The 21,278-nt window shown below is 37.5% G+C and overlaps 1 pseudogene; it reads left to right on the plus strand.

Annotated features, from left to right (window-relative positions):
• The first annotated feature begins 6,989 nt into the window (after positions 1-6,989).
• Positions 6,990-8,240, plus strand: LOC145040165 (putative pectin methylesterase CGR2; annotated as a pseudogene).
• The last annotated feature ends 13,038 nt before the right edge of the window (positions 8,241-21,278 follow it).

Below are 21,278 nucleotides of genomic sequence, written 5' to 3' on the forward strand. Positions count from 1 at the left end.
CATCTCACCAGACCACATCCAAATCGAGGAAAAGGAAATAGGGCAGACGACCTTCCTAAGCCTTTTAAACATTTCTTATATATCTATACATATATGGGCATGCAATTTATAAGAAGTATAATAAAGTTTAAATAAAAGTATTTGGTAAGAAAAGAGTTTGTAAAACGTTTTGAAGTAAAACAGTTTGAAACAGTGGTAAAATCATTAGTTTTATAGTTATTAATCACATGTGATTGATGTAATAACTATAAGTGTTCAACTTGTATTCCCCCCCCCCCCCCCCCATAAAAGCATTTAAAACATTTTAAAAGTATTTCAAAAGTTAATTAAAGGGGTATGAACTCACCTGTGGTGAGTGGATTGGATTGGAGTGTCGGATACTATTTTAGGTGGCAACCGGAGACTTGTACACACGCACGAGCCTAGTTATCATATAATGGACATATAATCACACATATATGCACTCAATTAGTCTTAAATTACTAATTGATAATGTTAAGACATCCTTGACATAATAAACACTTTATATAAGTGTTTTAAGCCCTAAGGATTGCATCTAAGCTATTGTGGGACAATGCACTTGTGTTTAGGGTTCCAAAGGACCCTATACTTGAGTTTACTCTCCATATACCATCACACATGGAGTTTAAGGTTGTAAACTCTTGAATTTACGGCCGTAAACTCACAACCTTGGTGGTATTTTGTGTTTTGAAGTTCTAAATCATCCCTACAATTATTCCAACTTGGTGGTTCAATTATTGGAAGGGTTTAAGGTATAGAAACACTCCTTTGAGGAGTTTACGGCCCTTAGGCCATTTCCTTTAGAGTTTGTGGCCCTAAACTCTTAAGAAAAAGTGTTTTTTATGCTTTCAAGTCTCTTGCATTTGTAGGATAGGTTCTAGACTTTTACTTAAGGCATATGAAGGCATTAAGCACACTTTGGTGGCCTTCTTTGATGTTCACAGCCCAAGAACCTTATTATGGTTGTGAACTCACTTTGAGGGGTGTTTTGGATGTGTTTTGGGTCCTTCAATTAAGTGGGAAAAATTCTATGCAAATGTCTAGTGCTTTAGGTGCCTTAAAAGCACCCTTTGATCCAATTTATTAGAGTTCACGGTCCAAGATCATCTTGGGCCGTGAACTCCCATGTGTTTGAGGTTCTTGGTTGTTTTCTTGTCCCTAATACACATATATATGAGTCTAAGGTAGTAGCATAACACAAGGGACGGTCTAGGCTTTGTTTCGGGAGTTTACCGCCCAAGAACACCTTGGGGAGTAAACTCCTAAATCTAGTGATTTAGCCTTCTAAATCATGTTATACACACGTATAAAGCTTTCTAACACTACTTGAAAGAGTTACTCACGTTTTGGTATAAAAACTCGAAGATCCGTGAGAGAGAAAATGGCTTTTCTCTAGTTGGAAATGCGAATAATGAATGAATTTGGTTCAGAATTCTATTTATAGTCTTGAGATTTTTGGCAGAAAATATTTTATTCCCGAAATGATCTCTAATATAATAGAGTGTTGGAATAACAGTGTTGCACAAAACTCTAGTTCATCCACTCTCTTGATATTTCCTGAAGTGTAAATCCTAAAGTACTCAAACTTATACGGAATAGTCTGAAAATTAACTATGACTGATATAACTTCTATTGAAGTTATATTGTATGTACAAAATGGAAATTTCGGGTTGTCACACTAACAGTGGTATTAGGGCCTAGGATTGTTTTCTATTATACTTGATGTTTTATTGGTTTTTAAAGTGAAAAGATCTAATTCTCTACCTTCTGCCCAATCAACTCGCCGATTCCACCGGGTGACTCATCGTGTGCCCTAATAAAATGGCCAACTCGACGAGTCCAATTCATGTACTCGCCGAGTTGGTGCTCCAGTTGGCAGATTTTCGACTTTTGGTTAGAACTTGGATTAGGATCATTATCCCCAAACTGTTTTTTAAACCATGAACTATGTTTCTTCATAACGTAATGATCATGCTTGTCCAAATAAAAGATAATTGTCATAATTTCAAGATTTGTATTAGTTTATATGACCGACTAATTTCTTGTAACTAGTTGATGTGAATTATCTTGATTTATGAGTTTAATCTAGATTATAGATAAATTATTTGATTATTTTGTTAATTGAAATATTTGATCTAAATGCCTTTTATGAATTCCATAACTTGTCCTCAAGTTATGGAAAATGAAAAGTTTTTCATAAATGTTATTTTATGAACTCCATAACTTGTCCTCAAGTTATGGAATTTCAAGCGTCTCATTTTAAAAGTCATCATAAATGGTTTTGAGGTCTTCCATAACTTGTCCTCAAGTTATGGAACTTGAAATGTTTTTTCATAAAACCTCATTAAACTCATAAGTTAGAGAAATGAAAAGTTTTGACCAGTTTTGAAACTTGTCCTCAAGTTTTGGAATTTGTAAAGTTTCACTTTTGAATATTTTAGTTCCAAACCTTAGAGTTTTAGAACTTAAACTTCTACCCTTTTACTTTATATTATTATAAGTTTAATGATTATATATATATATATATATATATGTGTGTGTGTGTGTGTGTGTATGTATGTATGTATGTATAAGAAAAGTCATTCTTATTGTTAGTAGGCCTCATTCACGAAGTCGGTCTATAAGGGGGTATAAGGTTACTACCTATAAAATGGTTGTTTAATGGGTGTCCACTCTCATCCACCACTTCCTTGACTGGTGGAGGGTCGTTATCAGAACGGTTAGGATAGGATATTAATTCTAATTATAAGTATAATAATAATTATAAAGTAGCTAAACTTTTATTAAATTCCCAATCTTAGTTACTTTAGGAAAATGTGAATATGTAGTTATCCCATGAAATTGCACCTTGTACCTTCTTAAGTCGTAAGTGAAGCGTGTGTGGTTAAACGACACACTAATCTGGGACTAACAGTGTGTGGCAAAGGGTATCTTGATGTTAATCATAGATCAATGGAGCATGTGTGGTTAACTAGCACATTGATTAGGTGGTTGTAACATTGGGTGTACCAAATTAATTTGCATGGTTATTCACATCTTGTTTGTGATCATCAACATCCCAGTCACAAACTTGAAGGGCTCAATCAAGATTTAAACATGCCATTGAAAAATTCAATGAATCTCAAAGGATCTAGGAATTTGAATCCATTTAAAACATAATAATCAATTTCGTTTTTCAAGGTGGAAATTCGTAAATCGTCATTTACCTACCTTCGAATATTTTGCAATTAGATTATGGCATCCCTCTTCCAAATTGTAAAATATTGTGTTGGGTCCTAGCCTTAATATTTCATTTGGGTGTTATATTAAGGACTTAAATCAGCTAAATTGAATTTCTCCCATTGTAGATGTCTAGTTCAGACTACTATGGTCTTTCCGGGTCCTTTCTTCGTAAAGATGATATTTGTTGGAACCTGAAAGTGAACCTCTAGCAATACTAAGTTCCAATTCCAAATTGCATATGTTCTGAAATAATGGATGGTCCGGACTCAAATGTGAAGAGTGGTCCAGAATCCATCTGGACCAAAAGAGAAGAAGATGAGAAGCTTAAGTGAAGACATTTCGGAATGATCCTCTTTTCCGGAATGTGTGCTGATCTGGAGTCACCATATTTTGTCATTGTGCATTTAATTAAGTTTGTCTTTGTATTGATATGACATTTCATAGGACTTAGTCTTTTTGTAATATTCGATAATCAGAATGACAGGAACATTTCTATTGTCCGATCCTATTTCAGTATCCTAGTTCGTTCAATGTAACATTCACTCCTATTTATAGGAGCTTTCAATGCAAAGTCAAAACCGGATCTTTCACTTAATTTTGGAATTTTTACTAAGTTACTTTAGTTCTCCCAAAAACATTCTTATCCTTCTTCATTTAATATATTTACATTGATCATTATCTTCTCTCTTCATTTGTATCTTGAATACTTTGTTTGAAGCACTCATTCAGACTAGATTGGTCTTGCCAGACTTGACTGAAGCACTTATTAGTAAAACAGACATTGATCTTAAGCATTCATTCAAAGTTTGAGAACCTTCTCCCTACGCATGAGATCATCCTTGCTATCATAATATTCCACAAGACGATCAAGGTGAAAGATTAATCTGTTCTTCGTGCTATAGTGGAACTTCACTTCCTCCACCTGCTCCAATTATCCTCCCTGACCCACAAGTTCTAAGACTTGAAAAGTTCAAGGTCACTCAAGCCATATTGGCAAGTAAACACCAACATGGAAGGTCTGTGTGTACTCTTGTCTTGGAGATGAAGTCACATATTGACAAGCTGAGAGTATTGGGTGTTGTTTTCTTGAGGAAGTTGGTTGTTGACTAGGTTCTTCAATTACTTCCCGGGTCATATAGTGAGTTCATTAAGGACTACTATGTGATAGATCACGACATGACCCTTATTGATCTTACCTATTTGCTTGTTGCTGCTGAATCAACAATGATGTGGCGCACTGGAAAACGAAATTTGATTGGAAGATCTACTTCTCAAACTTCCATGGACACTGACAATGGTAACATTGGAAGTCCAACAAATATTTCTCTTCCCAATGGAAAGGGATCGGCCATAGTCAACCCGGTTAACCAAATGGTAAAGAGAAAGGCTAAGTATGAGATTGTCTCATGTACCAATGAAAAAGAAGCCATTTGTTTCTGCTACCATTTGAATGAACATTAGAAGCGAAGCTACCCTGACTACCTGAAGGATCTGGGAGAAGGTAGAATAAATTTTTTTTACTCTGCTTCAGGCTATCTATTGTCTAACTCTATTAACTTCCTAATTGTTTATTCTTAATACATGATGTGATTATGTTGCATTTTGATGTTTTGTAGGATCATGCAAAAGGAAGGAAGCTTAAAGGAAAAGTATGTTGAATCTAGTCACAAAGATGGATTTCAATCGTATGGTTTGATGATCGGATTTTTGAGCTTCTACTTAAGAGTTATAACAGATTGCTTAGAAATAAGTAGTAACATAGTTTCATTTGTAATTGCATTGTAAGGAAAAGTTTTTCCGCAATTTATAAATAAATAAATAAAAATTTGTTTTATTTTTATGAAAATTAATTTTTGTATATTTCTATGTTAGCAATATGAATTTGATTCTTTCATTTGTGGTAGTGTCGATAATTTTCCAAATAAGGAAAGATTCTCATCACCCAAGTTTCAGTTCGATAGAAACTTCGAATCATACAACTTGTAGGGTGTGATGAATGAGAACCTTTGTATTTGGAAAATTGAGACTATTTCCTTGTTCACATGAATATGTGATTCAAGTGAAGGACTATGAAACTGGGTACACTTGGTTTTTCACTGGTCAGGTCCACCACAAAGATCGATAAAACTATTTCTCATGATTAATTGAAAGTAAGTAAATATGGTTATGCACTACTAGAAAAACAACCTTTAATGACGCGCAAACAATGACACGCAGTGATTTACGATACGCAAAAGCGGGCGTCCAAAAAATAATATCATCTCTTATAAAATTTGAAGAATAGAGGGCACGCATTTGTGCGTACCCTAAAATTAGTGCCCAAAAAAAACACGGAGGGCGCATATGATAAAATGTGTGTCTTGTGCGCACGTCACTTTATATATTTTTTTTCATAAACACGCGTTTTAGAAGCTCGCGGGGGAAATGAAATTCCAAAAGTTTGAAAAGCCGCCATGTTCTCCTCTACCTTCTTTCAATCGTTCTTCTCTCTCTCTCTCTCTCTCTCAATCAAATACCAAAAAAACCTTCAATCGGAGATCCACGATGTCTCTCTCACCGTCACTGCTCTTTTCTCCCACAACATCACCAAATCTCTGATCTCCAACCGATGTCTCCACCTATTCTCTTCCACCACTCTAATTTGCTCAGTTAAATATCCAAAAAACGAACCACGATGTGCTTCTCCTTTCTCCCATCCCAGTCGGCAGAAATCAAGGAGTCTCATGCCTAAAATTCTATATAGGGCCACAAAACCGACTATTGTTGGAACTAGGGTTCTGGTTCTTAGTGAAATCGAAGGTTTTTTGGTCACCAGGCCATGAAATTGAAATTAAAGGGGTACAGTTCTTGGTACCACGACTATTGTTGGAACTAGGGTTTCGGTTCATAAACCCTCCATCTACTTCTCTCAATCTTCAGTTCCTCAAGTAACGAGTCCTCCATGCTCACTGCCATTAGCCATCGCCTCCCTGTGAAGCCACCACCGGATGGAGACCGCCGCACCTCATAGCTACACCAAAAACCTTCAACTTCTCAGCAAAAAGGTTACACATACACACAAACACTCTTTCTCTTTCTCTATCTAATCATCATTCACGCACTGTGGTTTTTGTTTGTTTCTCGCATTACGATAAATTGTTTAATCAATTGTTGATTATCTGGTTGTTAAATTCGAGGAATATAGCAGCATGAACAATGAATTATGTCAAAAAACAGTTGATTAATGCTTTTGAATTGATCGATTCTAGTGAATTTTTTGTTATGTGTATTGAGTGGTAACGAAAATTGGTTGATTGCTTGTTTTGTTGGGCTAAAAACGATTTGAAGAATTCCGCGTTAGGTTTTCTTCATACATTGATACCAAGTGGTCAAGTCGCTTAATGTATTAGTTTGGGACACTTATGTTCTCTCGTTTTTCTTCAAAGAGGATTTTGAGTCTTGCTTATTTTAACTGCATAATTATCCCAAGTAAAACTATCCATCAGCATGTTTTGGAAACGACTGTGTTAGTTTAAATTAGTGAAATGTTTATCAGCTTCAGAAAAGTTAAAATTAACGGATTGATTTAGCCATTTAGGATACTAAAATCTCAGCTATTGAATTAAAATTGTGGAACATCCCATTTGTCACTGATATTGGATCCATTGATCTTTCAAAGTTACCATTGTTTCAGTTCAGATAACTCAATTCAATTCATAATAAAACGAGTTAAACATTTTTCTGCAGGTGAATCACAACATATAGAGATGTTAAGGAGGCCAGCTAGTTTATCAAGGTGTTTGGGTGATGGAACTGGCATTCCCTTTAGGGGATCCTTAAATCCAAAATCACGCCCTTCCCCTTTCTTATCCATTGGCCTTGTTCTTGTGGTAATCACACCTCTTAAAGCTTTTGCATCTACTGTAACATCTGTTACTCATGATTCATACCTTTGATACTCTTCTTCTCTTCTTAAAAAAATACTGAGTGAGACTTTCCCTTCTCTCAAAACATTCAGGGAGCTTTTCTCATAATTGGCTATGTTTATAGTGGTTCAGGTTAGTACATATGAATTTCTTTTGGCTAAAAAAATTCTATCTTCTCCTATCTCAACTTATATCAAAATTATCTTTGTAACAACAGGTGGAAGAAATATTGATAAAGGGGCTCTAAGTAGGCTTGAAGGTAAACCATTTAAGATAATAATAACAATCAGTTATCTACTAAATGATTATAATTTTTCTGATATGTTGAATATGCAGGTGGTGTTTCATGTTCAGCAGAGATTAATCAAGCATTACCATATCTAAAAAAAGCATATGCTGACAGCATGCATAAAGTTCTACACATGGGTCCCGATTCATGTTCAGTGATTTCAAATTACTGAAAGATGAAGATATAGAAGCATGGGGTCTTGAACCTTATGATTTAGATGAAAGTGATGCAAACCGCAAAAGCCTTACAAGAAAATGGATTGTTTGTGTTGCTGATATTAAGTATCCTCTTCCTTATAAATCATAATCATTTTCTCTTGTTATTGTTTCGGATGCTCTTGACTATTTGTCACCAAGGTACCTCAACAAACTCTTCCATAATTATCAAGAGTATCTTCAGATGGATTTGTTATTCTCTCTGGTGTGTTTTTTTTTCTTTTTTTAGCAATTATTCACTTATATTATATAAAAATAATGTTGATTTTATTTTGATAAAGGGTATCCTGGTCAACGTAAAGTTAAAGTGGCTGAAATGTCCAAATTTGGTCACCCTGTAAGTCCTCTCTTATATTACTTGATCCCAGTTACTTCAAATTTAAAATTTAAAGAAACATTGAATAATAAAAAATTAATTTATATATATTTATAATAGGCGAAATTGCGAAGCTCTTCGTGGTGGATTCGGTTTTTTGTTCAGACAAATTAGAAGAAAATGAAGTTGCTACTAAAAAATTCGAATTGGCTGCAGCCAAGAAGGCATACTAGTCAACGTGTCAAAATTTCCATCTCAAATCACTCCATTAAATTTAATATTTTGATGAAATATGAAATATGGAAAAGGTAAAAGGTAAAAATGGTAAACTATATACCTCAAATACCATGCATACACAACAACTTGGATTTTTTTTATGAAGAAGATGTATATTATTATTACACTCTTATTTTCATGTTTTTTTTAAGTATTGTTTTGTTGGAACAAATGATTATTTTTAGACTGTTTTTAGTACCTTTCTCAGACATTATATGATTTTTATTGGGGGGAAGGTAAATTCAGTGTTTTGTGTGTACATTTGGAAAATGTCATGTTCATTTAATGGAGCTATTTTGCATACAGGGACATTATAGCTATTATTGCAGTCCATAATCTGTGGTTAATATTACTAAATATTTTATTTATGATGTTTTTTTAAGGCTATTTGAACGGGGTCTAGCCTATGTTGGAACTTATTATCTTTCATTTTCTTTGTGGGATAAATACATTGAATATGAGTATCAACTATAGAAATGGTCGAATCTTGCCATGATTTACACACGAATATTGGAGATTCCTAATCAGCAGTTGGATCGGTACTTCAACAGGTGATGATTGATATATGTTTTTAAAACACAATCTTTCTTTAATTACTCAAGCCACATCTTTTCATTCTACTTTTTTTTTAATACTTTTGACAACTTTAGGGAATTAGCTGCTAGTCACCCTTTATCAGAACTGAGAACAGCTGAAGAACTTGAAGCTGCAGCAAGGGCAAAAGGGGAATTCAAGAATCAAGAAAGTGAGGGTGAGATCCATCCGAATGATGGATTAGCGGAAGCTAAAGAGTTGGAGACCTATATTTCCCTTAGAGAAGAACTTTATAAAAAAAACTGAGGATTTCGATTCTAAAATCATAGATTTTGAAACAGCTATCAGGAGACATTATTATCATTTCAGGCCACTTAATGTTACAGAGCTTGAAAACTAGCATAACTACCTTGATTTCATTGAAGGATGTGATGACTTGAACAAAGTAATCAAACTATATGAAAGATGTCTAATTGCTTGTGCAAATTATCACGAGTATTAGATATGTTATGTTTTGTGCATGGAAGCTAGAAAAAATATGGATGTTGCCGAAAATGCCCTTGCTCGTGCTACCCATGTGTTTGTTAAAGTAAGTTATATGCAATCTCAATTTTTGTTGGCATGTGTTCTGTAAACTTCTTTTAGTAAAAGTTGATTTTATTTATTTATTTATTTATTTATTTATTTATTTATTTATTTATTTACAGAAGCAACCAGAGATTCATCTTTTTGTTGCTAGATTTAGAGAACACAATGGAAACATTGAAGGAGCAATTACCGCCTGGTAAAAATTAAAATCACTTAAGGGTTGTTTATTTTTTTCCCCAGTAAGTTATGTGTGTGTACAATGACTTAATGTTGCATATCTGGATAAAGTGCTGCATATATAAAGTCCTTTTTTTTGCTGGACTGAATAAACCTTCAAAATGAAACTAAATGATCATATTACCTTACATTCCAACAAACAATTTTCATATTCATCCATTTTATTTCTCATTTATTACTAAGTTAGGTTATATGGTTTTAGTTGAAGGTGAAGATGAACAAAGGTTTGTCTCTTTTTATTTCTCATTTATTACTAAGTTTAGAAAATAAATGTCATAACTTTTGTTTATAGCTCCTTTTATTCAGTTTGCTTCTTGCTTCCAATGTTATGCCAGAGAACAATGGAGATTGATGGATGTCGATTAATAGTCTCTTCTGGAGCATATAAAGTAGTAAGTTATTAATATTTTTTCAATAAATAAATGGATGTCGGTTAATAGTCTCTTCTAGAGATACACCAAATGATTTAAATTTCTGCTTAAATGGTCTCATATGGCTTGATCGGACTCCTCATCCTGCTCTAAATGGTGATAACTATAATTTTTTTGCTTAGTATTTAGGTTTTCGTTTAGTTATTTCCAACAAAAATGTTTCCATGATGAATCCTTTGGTAGAGATAATGTATAAGAATTACTTCATTGAGCTAATTATGATGCGATCCTTTGTTTATTTGTTTTTAGAGGTCAAGTATTGCTATCAACCAATTAAAATTTCGTTCACCAATGGTGTAAGGTATCAATATCATCACTCTTACTTATTTGTCTATATCATTTTTATGAAAATGTTTATGTTGCGTATTATAAATTCATATGTCCAGTTGTGCTTTCTATATAGCAAATGTTAACCTTGGTCTTTGCGTTTTTTGTTCATAGATTACAAACACCAATTTCTTTCAAACAACAGAAGATCGAGAGTTTAATTGGGTAATTGAAGGTGATGGATGTAAACTTGATTCTGGAACTCTCAGTCTACCAACATTAGAGTTTAATTGGGTGATTGAAGGTGATTTTGGTTCTTGAAACAAGACTCAAGATATCATATTTTGGCATGGCTAGAAGCTTTGGAGGAAACGAGACTCAAGCAAAAGTAAACACACAGAGAGTTATTGGCACATAGTAAGCTAGATGATGCAATTGTATATAAATGAGTTCATTTGTTATAACATTTACTCACTTTTGGAATAATTATTTGTATTCGACATATTAGTGAAATGAATTATCTTTGTTATTTATGGTATTTTATTTTGTATTATGAGATTTTTAATGTATTATTTAATTTGAAAATTAGTAAATCTATACATAATATATTTTCTAAATATTTAAAATTATGATACGCAAAAATGTGTGTCATCTTTATTTATGACATGGCCTTTCTTGACAGGGGCTTTCTTGATACGCATTGCGTGTCATTAACACGCGCGTCGTAAGGTTACGACACGCGAATGCGTGTCGTCTTCCTTTATGATAGGGCCTTCCTTGATACGCATTGCGTGTCGTAAATGTGCGTCGTAATTGCGCGTCGTAAATGAGCGTCGTAAATGCGCGTCGTCTCTCTTTATGACAGGGCCTTCCTTGACGCGCATTTGCGCATCGTCTGAGCCTTTTACGACGCGCAATGATCGTCGTAAAAGGCTGTTTTTCTAGTAGTGATGCTTACAAGTTTAAGTATAATTCTGAAACATTGGAAAAATTTCAATGTATGGCAGAACAAATAAGAAGAATCAAATTAGGCAGAAAGATAAAAGTTTATCCAATCTAAAAAGATGGGAGAGTACTTTAGTATCGTGTTTTATGATCATCTTAATGATTATGGAAAAACCATATCACAACTGATCCTCTATGGATATCTTATTGCATTTTTATGGCTAAGAAGAGGAATCGTGAATTGCTGAAATGGTTAAATCAAGAAGATGAGTCATACTTCGTTATAAAAACATGTTTTAGAGTCATATTCCAAGATTGTAACCTTGAGTGACATAATCTTAAGAAAGGTTTATAACACTCATCAAATGTACAGTAAAATATTTTTGCTCTTGTACATTTGAAATTGGTAAGTTGTGATGATTTGGAAAGGACAATGATCAACTAAGACCAATTGTGTAAAGTGTTTATCTTGATCAAAATCCGCACTATCTCTTGAATATTTGTTTGTCAAGGAATAGTTCTTGACAAAAGAATCTCATATGTCAAGAGGTCATTGGCAGTCTTAAAGGTTTTCGAAAGTTTCAAGAACGAATCAAGAATAAAACATATTCTTTATCACTAGCACACGACTTGAGGTTTGTAACCTATCGTGTTGACATATTCTTATTTCTATGCTCATTCTAGTAAAAGTTGACTATGCCTGTTAGTTCTATGAGTTCTCAATTGTTTGCATAACAACTTGGAAGACATGGTAGGCCCTTGTGCTGCCAGGTGGCAAGAAATTAAGATTGAACAAGTTCAGTCCATATGAGTTTGGATTTGTCACAAACTTTGTCTTATGATTATGGTTTGAGAAATCACATGGATAGGAAGACATAAACCATAAAATCTAAAGTTCATAAGGTTTCTCTCCTCTTCCTGAAAACGATTGTGAGGAAACACTTTCACTAAATAGATTTTAACGAGATAGAAATTGTGATATTTGCATTCTCAAATTCGATTATCATTACGACATCCCTTTTCATAGTTCAAAGTGTGAGAAATGGAAAAAGGTCTAAACATTTGAGACTTATTGTTATAAGGTCTAAAATTGTTTAGACACACATGTGAGCTATCTAAGGAAAGGTATATGAGTTTGAGAATCCTAGATAAAGTGTTATTGAAGCATCTTGTATCAGAAATCTAAACTTTGGTAGGGAAGTCAATAAGTATTGATTTCTAGAAGTCCAGTTGATTCCTGAATACATACCAAAGCTAGTGAGACCATAAGTGTTATGCTCGTAAGATAATAATTATTATGCTAGTAGGAGCATAATTATTATGGAAAGTGTTGCAAGTTAGCAATGTTAATTATAAAAAACAAAAGGTTTGAAATCGCAAAGTTGAATGGTTTGAAAAGTTTTTTTTGCTATAATTAAGGGAGAGGAAATTATTCTTCATTTCAAAATTTAAAAAGCTTAGATTGAGATTTTAATCAAATTTAGACAAATTTATATGAATGTTATGTTGGAATGGTTCAATATAAGGGAATTCTAAATATAGAAAGGTTAATTGCGTTCTTAAAATTTGATTGTGATTACGACATCCCTCCTCATAATTCGAATTATGAGAACATGGAAAATAGAAATATTGTAGCAAAAAACTGGTCAAGTATCATGTCTTTAAGAATCGTGTCCAATATGCTTCGTGTATAGGATCGATTACATGTGCTATAATATTTATCCGTTCTAAATTTTCCAAATACCTAGGGCATTAAGAGGGAAAAAGAACTAGACCCGGATATGACTAAAGTGGCTAACAACTATTAAGAACAATCTAAGGTTCGCGAAGGATTTGTTGCTTGTAGTTGGAAGTATAAAAATTGATGGACCATAATGACATATTCTGAAAAGATGCAACTCTTATTCAGAGGTGATAGTCAAAATGACAATGTGGAAATGTTTCAATAAGTGGAAGTTATTTGTTAAATCTATGAACGATTAGAACACATAATGCAAGAAGGATGTTCAAAGGAATGTACTTTGAATGAGAGACTTTGTTTCCATGTAATTGCTCTCTGTTGGAATACTCTGTAATGTATGTTGCCAAGTCTCTATGACTTTTGTGCATAGTCATTACAAGAGGATCATTGCATGTAAGTTTAGAATCTAACAGATTACAGTAAATGTCAAGAATCTGACATTATTACATTTACGGTAAGGATTTCAAATTTTGAAATGAACATCATTGAAATGTTGTCAATTGATCTATTTTACAAAGTAAGGATCATGGATAAACATAGTGTGCATGCTTGGAGCATGTGACAACTATTGTTTTAATTCAAGTATTAAGTTGATTATACGAAAGATTATGCAATAAATAATGAGTAATCAATATGGAACTCAAACATTTTGGGGCTATATAGGATTAGTATTATTATTATTGTGTTTCACTTTGCATGTGTTGACTTCCTGAATAAGTAGGTTATTCAAACCATCGATAGTTGATCATACTTTTGAAGTAGGTATTGAGGCAAGACTACCATGAATGGGTCTGTAGTCTGTAACAACCAGGAATTCAGGTATATTAATTATTCTTTTTATTTTGAGTTTTGTGGAAGTTCTCGACGAGTTGGTGCGTAGACTCGCTGAGTTGAGACGCAGTTTTTCACCCGAATTGATGCTCGGACTCGGCGAGTCTGGGCTGTTTAACGAAACCCTACTTTCTCGGGTTTGAGGCCTATTTAAAGGGCCTTATGGCCTTCATTTTCACTCATTAGTCCCCAGAGTGAAACCCTAGAGTAATTGAGTGATTCAAGTGAGGGAAGGAGCCATTGTTGATCTTGGAGTTATTGTCTAGCAAGGGAAGAGGAGATCTAGCCAAGAGGAAGCAAGAGAGGGGTGGATTCTTGAAGAACTAAGGTCCAGGACATCACAACTGAGGTACCATTTCAAATTCTTCCTTGTTTTTGTGATGTTCATATAGTTTTAGGGCTTTTGAACCCATTTGTGGCTAGATCTAGTATCCTCATGGCCCCTTGGCGAGTTATGGCTCTGAATCTGGACCCATAGAGGTCCAGAGCACCTCCTTGCCCAAGCTTTATGTGCATCCATTGAGGTTTTGGGTTGGGATCAATGTATTTGAGGCTAAAACACCATTAATGAGCTATTTGATGCTTAATGAGCACCAAGACTTGGACTTTATGTGGTCAATAAGCTTAAGGGAACTGGATCTATGAGTTACTAGAGTGGATCTGATCTTAGAAGGTCGTTTGAGGTTGTGCATGGAATGCACTCGCCGAGTCCACTCCCAGACTCGGCGAGTTGGTGCGGGTTGTTCAGTGATTACAATCCAGGGACTGAGTAACCGAGTCGGGTGAGTGACTCAGTGAGTCGGAAGACATTCAGAGGGATTGGGTTCCCGTAGGGACTCGGCGAGTCCACGCCAGACTCGGTGAGTCGGGTCAACCGTTGACCATTGACCGTTGAACAGGGTTGACTAGTTTGACTTTATAGTGTTAGTCAGCCAGGTTCAAGGTGGTATTAAGTAGATTTATGCTTGTATTGTAGGAGGACGATAGCTCGGGAGATCGAGCACTAGTAGTTACAAGATTTACGAGTTACCAAGATACGCGAGGTGAGTCTTCTCACTATACATTACCTTGAGTAGGTATTTCGAGTTGACCAGACGGTCTCATGTGCTATCTATGAGTTTATGTGTTGTCTTAGAGATTTCGTGCTATATGTTATTTGTATGTTGCATGATTATATAGACCGAGTCGGAGGGCCCAACGATACTGACCGGGCCGGAGGGCCCAACGAGCTATGACTGGACCGGAGGGTCCGACGAGCTGTGGGACTGGAGGGTCCCGCTGAGACAACTTGACCGGAGGGTTGGGTTTAGCCTTGAGTGGCGTATTTGTGATATGTGGTATTTTGGGGAACTCACTAAGCATTTATGCTTACAGTTGTTGTGTTTGATATCCCAGGTACTAGCGAGGACCGTGGGAAGGCGAAGGCTTGACTTGTACACACCCACACCGATGGAGTTTATGTTAGAGAGATCTTGGGATTTGTTTGAAAACACTGTTGTTATGGTTTTGAGATTATGATATGATATACATTTTATGATTTAAAAATGAAAAATTAAGTTGGAAATTTTACGTTGTTACAAGTTGGTATCAGAGCCTTGGTTTGAGTGATTCGGATGCACCTTCGGGCGTATTTGAACTCAAACCGAGGATTTGAGAAATTTTCAAACAAAACTAAAATTTTCTAAAAAAGAAAAAGAGGTTTTGGAACCAAGCAGAGTGGAAGGTGTGTACGGTCAGCCAACGCCCGAACGGTGAATCCCCAAAATACCCTTACATTATATGTTATGAGTTATGAGATATTATGTTGTGCATGCTAGAGAGGCTAGGTATTCCTATTAGGACTAGAGTGGCCTTATTTGTGATGCTTTAGCCTAGGAGATTGCTACTGTTATCAGATACTTTGAGAGTGAGTAGGTAGTAGTGAGGAGCTCGTGAGAGGTCTACTGAGGGTAGCCAAGGCATAGCGAGAGTAGAGTATTTATGACTTGGGATCCTAGGAGGAGGAAATGGGTTGTATATTGATTCGGTGTGGACGATATTACTGGGCCCGTACTATTGAAGACACCGGATTGGTGCACAGTCCAAGTAAGAATCCTTGGGGTACCAGAAGTTGAGGGTGATAAATTTGTCGAGTGTGAGTATGCTCGAAAGTGTCCCTAATAGTTTTTATGTTGTATTTCAGAGATTGATCATGGTCAGGACACACCATACCATCGAGGGCAGTGGGATGAGCGATGAGGAGATCCGTCAGATCATCCATGAGGAGGTGGCTGCTGCCATCAGAGCCGAGATTCCAGAGATGTTTGGGTCTATTAAGACCACACTGATCGAGACGTTTGACGAGCATTACACTGCTTTGACTGATGTTGTTGTTGCTGCGGCCACAGCAGCTGTTGCTGCTGCAAGACCCCAGGGTGGTGATTCGTTGTTGTACCGAGAGTTCAGCAACACGAAACCACCGGAGTTCGATGGTACATAGGATCCGATCGCCTCCATGATGTGGATCTCAGACATAGAAGGGTGTTTTTATACGTGCTCGTGTCCGGAGCACTTGAGGGTGCGGTTTGCACTCAACCAGCTTTGCTTGGGGGCGAAGGACTGGTGGAAGTTTGTGACCGCGAGCTATTCGACAGTTAAGATGACTGCAGTGACCTGGGAGAGGTTTACTGTGATGTTTATGATGAATTTGTTCCCTAGGTGGAGAGGGAATGTTTAGCCTAGGAGTTTCTGACCCTTAAATAGGGGGCTGAGTCGGTGACAGTGATTACGAGGATGTTTCATGAGCGGGCATTGTTTTGCCCGGAACAGGTGTCCACTGAGCAGGCTCGCATAAGCCGATATCTGAATATACTGAGGAGGGACATTCGTGAGTTCGTGGCGAACTCGACTTACCAAACATTTTCCGAGCTCCAGGAAAATGCCCGGAAGAGGGAGATTGAGCTTGAGATGCAGGCGAGGGAGGAAGTTGAGTCTCAGAGGGGTGATCGGCGACTGGCACAGTCGCAGCCAGCCGCCAATCGGGCAAAGCCCGCTGATTCGAGGATGAGTAGTTCGAGGGCCGTACTTGTGGGAAGTGCGGCAAGATCCATGATGGGTCATGCAAGGCTGGGGTATGCCACAAGTGTGGGAAGGAAGGGCATTTCGCGAGGGATTGTCCTAAGGGGTTCTCGGTTTGCTTCCATTGCAACCAAACCGGCCATCAGAAGGCCTAGTGCCCTAAACTTCAGAGGACAGTGCAGGGATCCGTACCTGCAGTTCGAGCTACTGAGACCTGGCCGGCGAAGGCCGAAGCACCGAAGGCTAGGGGGAGAGCCTTTCAGTTGACAGCGAAAGAGGTCCGCGCAGCACCTGACGTATTGGCAGGTACATATTATTTATTTATTTATGTTGAGTTTATATTGTGATGATTATATGTTATGCGTAGGTACTTTTCTTGTGAATTTTGTACCTGCATTAGTGTTGTTTGACTCGGGTGTGAGTCGGTCGTTCGTATTTGTGACTTTTAGTCGGCACATTGGTATTCCAAGGGAGGCATTGAGTCGACCTCTGCAGGTTTCCATAGCCGATGAGCGTGAGGTATGTGCTACCAAGGTGATACATGGATGCGTACTGGAGATCTTCGGAGTGGAGTTTCCGATTGACTTGATAACGATTGCCATGAGGGATGTTTCTGTTATAGTGGGCATGGATTGGTTTAGCCGTTTCGGGGCTGTCATAGATTGTGAGCGTCAGTTGGTGATGATCCGAGATCCTAGTGGGGGAGTGATGACGGTTTATGGCGAGGGGACTCGTGGTGGTTTGGTATTCTGTTCGGCTACCTAAGCGAGGCGGAGCTTGCAGCAAGGCTGCAAGGGATTCGTGGGCTATGTGACGGATGTACGAGAGGCTGCTGAGAGGCCAAGTTCAGTGGATGATGTGTCGATAGTGCATGAGTTCCGGGACGTGTTCCCCCGAGGAGTTTCCGGGCGTACCTCCCGAGAGACAAGTGGAGTGTTGTATTGATTTCATTCCCGGGGCCGCGCCTATCGCTAAGGCGCCATATCGCCTAGCACCGCCAGAGATGCAGGAGTTATCCTCACAGCTGCAGGAGCTGTTGGGGAAAGGGTTCATCCGTCCCAGTAGCTCTCCCTGGGGAGCGTCGATCCTTTTTGTCAAGAAAAAGGATGGTTCACACCGAATGTGCATTGATTACTAGGAGCTGAACAAGTTGACGGTCAAGAACCGTTACCCACTACCGAGGCTCGATGATCTATTTGATCAGTTGTAGGGGGTGTCTTGGTTCTCCAAGATAGACCTGAGGTCGGGATATCACCAGATGAGAGTTCGGGATGAGGATATCTAGAAAACGGCGTTTAGGACTCGTTACGGGAATTACGAGTTCATGGTGATGCCATTCGGGCTCAGCAATGCACCCGCGACATTCGTGGACGTCATGAACAGGGTTTGTAGGCCGATGTTGGATCGATCGGTAATTGTATTCATTGATGACATCCTGGTGTATTCGAGGACCAGAGAGCAGCACAAGGAGCATTTGACGGAGCTCCTCGGAGTTCTGAGATCGGAGAGGCTATTCGCCAAATTCTCCAAGTGCGATTTTTGGTTACGGGAGGTCCAGTTCTTATGGCATCTCGTTAACCAGAATGGGATATTGGTTGACCCGGCCAAGATCGAGGCGGTGATGAGTTGGGAGGTGTCGAGGTCAGCTACGGAGATCCGGAGCTTCTTAGGGCTGGCAAGCTACTATCAGAGATTTATCAGGGACTTCTCCAAAATTGTCGTGCCACTTACAAAGTTAACCCGGAAGGGTGTTACTTTCTCATGGGGTCCGGAGCAGCAGAACTCATTTGATACCCTTCGCCTGAGATTGTGCGAAGCTCTCGCGCTTGCATTACCGAAAGGGATGGAGGATTTCGTGGTGTACTGTGATGCATCGATATCGGGGTTGGGAGCGGTGTTGATGCAGAGAGGGCATGTGATCGCGTATGTGTCGAGGCAGTTAAAGCCTCATGAGACGAGATATCCCACCCATGATCTGGAGTTGGGGGCTGTGGTTTTCGCCCTCAAAATCTTGCCTCACTATCTGTATGGGGTTCGGTGTACGATATACACTGACCACAAGAGCTTGAAGTACTTAATGGATCATCCAAATATGAATATCCGTCAGAGGAGATGGTTGGATGTGGTAAAGGATTATGATTGCGAGATCCTGTACCACCCGGGCAAGGCTAATGTGGTAGCCGACGCCCTGAGTCGTAGGTGTAGGGTTTCAAAGCACTCCATGGATGATGGCAATGGGCCCCTTTGATGAAATCTAGGTTAAAAGACCAGGACTTGTCTTTTCCCTGTAAATAGTCATGTATTATTCACAATTAGGGTTAAGAGTGAGGCAAAATGTAACCGCCACGTGAGGTTTCTTATGTAGTGTTAGATTCTTTAGTCTATGCTGAAATTGTAATTTATTCCTCATATTTGAATAAATCGAGGGATCATTCGACCTAATCTTCATATTTGTGTTTGTTCTTATTTTCCGCATCTTGTTCATCAAATCACAATTAGGGTTTTAATCCTAACAAGTGGTATCAGAGCGGGTATTTGAAGATCTATTTGATTTTTGAAGTATCGGTTCTTGATTCGATGATTTTCTACACGATTTATTGAAGATTATTCGTGTTTTGGCGGTATGGAATCAAGAATTGTGTTCGATCTACTGTTCACGGAGATTTATGTTGTTCATCTACTGTTCATCTGGGTAATTTGTTCCAATTCATGTTCTGTTTGTTTTCTATGATCGGATCTGGTCAGTTGTTCAATTCATAAACAATATATTACAATGACAGATCAAGTTCCATTTATTTTTCCCCATTGTTTTTCATCTATATTCATTCAGCCGATAAACTGTTCTTGAGCAAAAAAAAAAAAGTATTATCACTGTTCATTCGTTCCATTCATTGGGCTCATTGTGTTCGTTTAATGTTCATTGTTTAGCGCACATAGTTGTTGAAATCGTAAGTTCTGAATCCGTAATTCAAAGTCTTTCATTCAAACAAAGCGTTCATCTCACGTCGATTACGAACTCTTATTGGATTTCATCGTTGTCGATTCTTGTCGCTAGTCGCTTTGTTCTTGTTCATGTGTTTTGTTCTCAACATCGATTTTTTTAACGATTCATAATGATTTTTTTTCTGAAAGTGAACCATCCCTTTTATCATCGACTGAGATTTTGGGTCCAATATTGTTCTTTGATGTTCTTGGGTATTCTTATTGACAAATCGATATTTATTTTGAGAACCGGTGATGAACCGACGACGAACAAACGAAGAACATATGATGTTTGTTCTGTTTGAATGTGATGTTTGATTTGGAAATCGATATGTTTAGCCCAAAAATTAAGTTGAAGAAAATTGATTTTGTTGCCTGGGTTAATTATTCTCGATGGTCAAAATTGAAAAAGTCAAAATTATGACTGCAATGTTAATCAGATTCTTGACCAGATGTGTAATGTGATCGAATGAAATCAGGATTGGATTTAGTCGGAATCAACAGATGTTGCAGCGAGTCAAACAATAAAAGTCAAAATTGAAGTCATGAATCTTTTGGGTACGAACTATTTCACCTGTGATCGACTCGGATTTGGAATTGGATTCTTCGCCCTCATATCCACTCAAAAGGGAAAATCAAGACCGATTTCAGACTCAACTGTTTGTTGTTGGTATATTTGAAGCTTGTAATGCTCGCATTCAGTCGCAGGCACTTCAAATGGTTGATCTGGATCGAATATAATCGCTGCAAACTATTGGAGCTCGTCATTCTGGGCACACACTCGTTTTTGTTGTGGTGGTTTAGAATGAGATTTGCTTGATATTTATGGATTCCGGGTTGACTGAGATTTGCATCGAGAATGAAACGAACCCATTCTCGTAGTTGGTATTTTGCATGGTTTCGCATTTGAAATTAGCTCAAAGTCAGTTCTCCTCTCACAATCCGAAATAAGGATGGACTTAATTCGCATCTCACAAATGAACTCAGTGCTCGTGATTCGCAGTTCATATCCAATTTGCGTCTGGTTGATTAAAATGGGGAAGAAGATTTAATGTTACATTTATGGTCCCTGAAACTTTGGCGAATTGACTCCTTTGGTCCCTATGTGTTTCATGCCTTGGCAGTTTTGGACCAATTCTAGATTTTGTTACAAATAAAGGGGTTTATTGATGCAGAATTACCATTCCAACCCCTGAATTTCAGCAAGTGACAATTTCAACCCATTTTTCGAAAACGTTTACAATTGTAAGGGCTGGTGAACAGTTCTGAATTCTTTAACGCACATATTTTTTTCATGAACACAAAAATAAAGATTCCATCAAGTCTTGGCGGTTCGAAAAGTCGTTTTTCGTGATAACGTCAAATTTTCACGACTTTTTTCGGATTTTATACTTCATTGTATATATCATTTTGTCGTGGGG

The sequence above is a fragment of the Lactuca saligna genome, chromosome 4 (assembly GCF_052625555.1).
Source record: "Lactuca saligna cultivar CGN05327 chromosome 4, ASM5262555v1, whole genome shotgun sequence".
Lineage (NCBI taxonomy): Eukaryota > Viridiplantae > Streptophyta > Magnoliopsida > Asterales > Asteraceae > Lactuca > Lactuca saligna.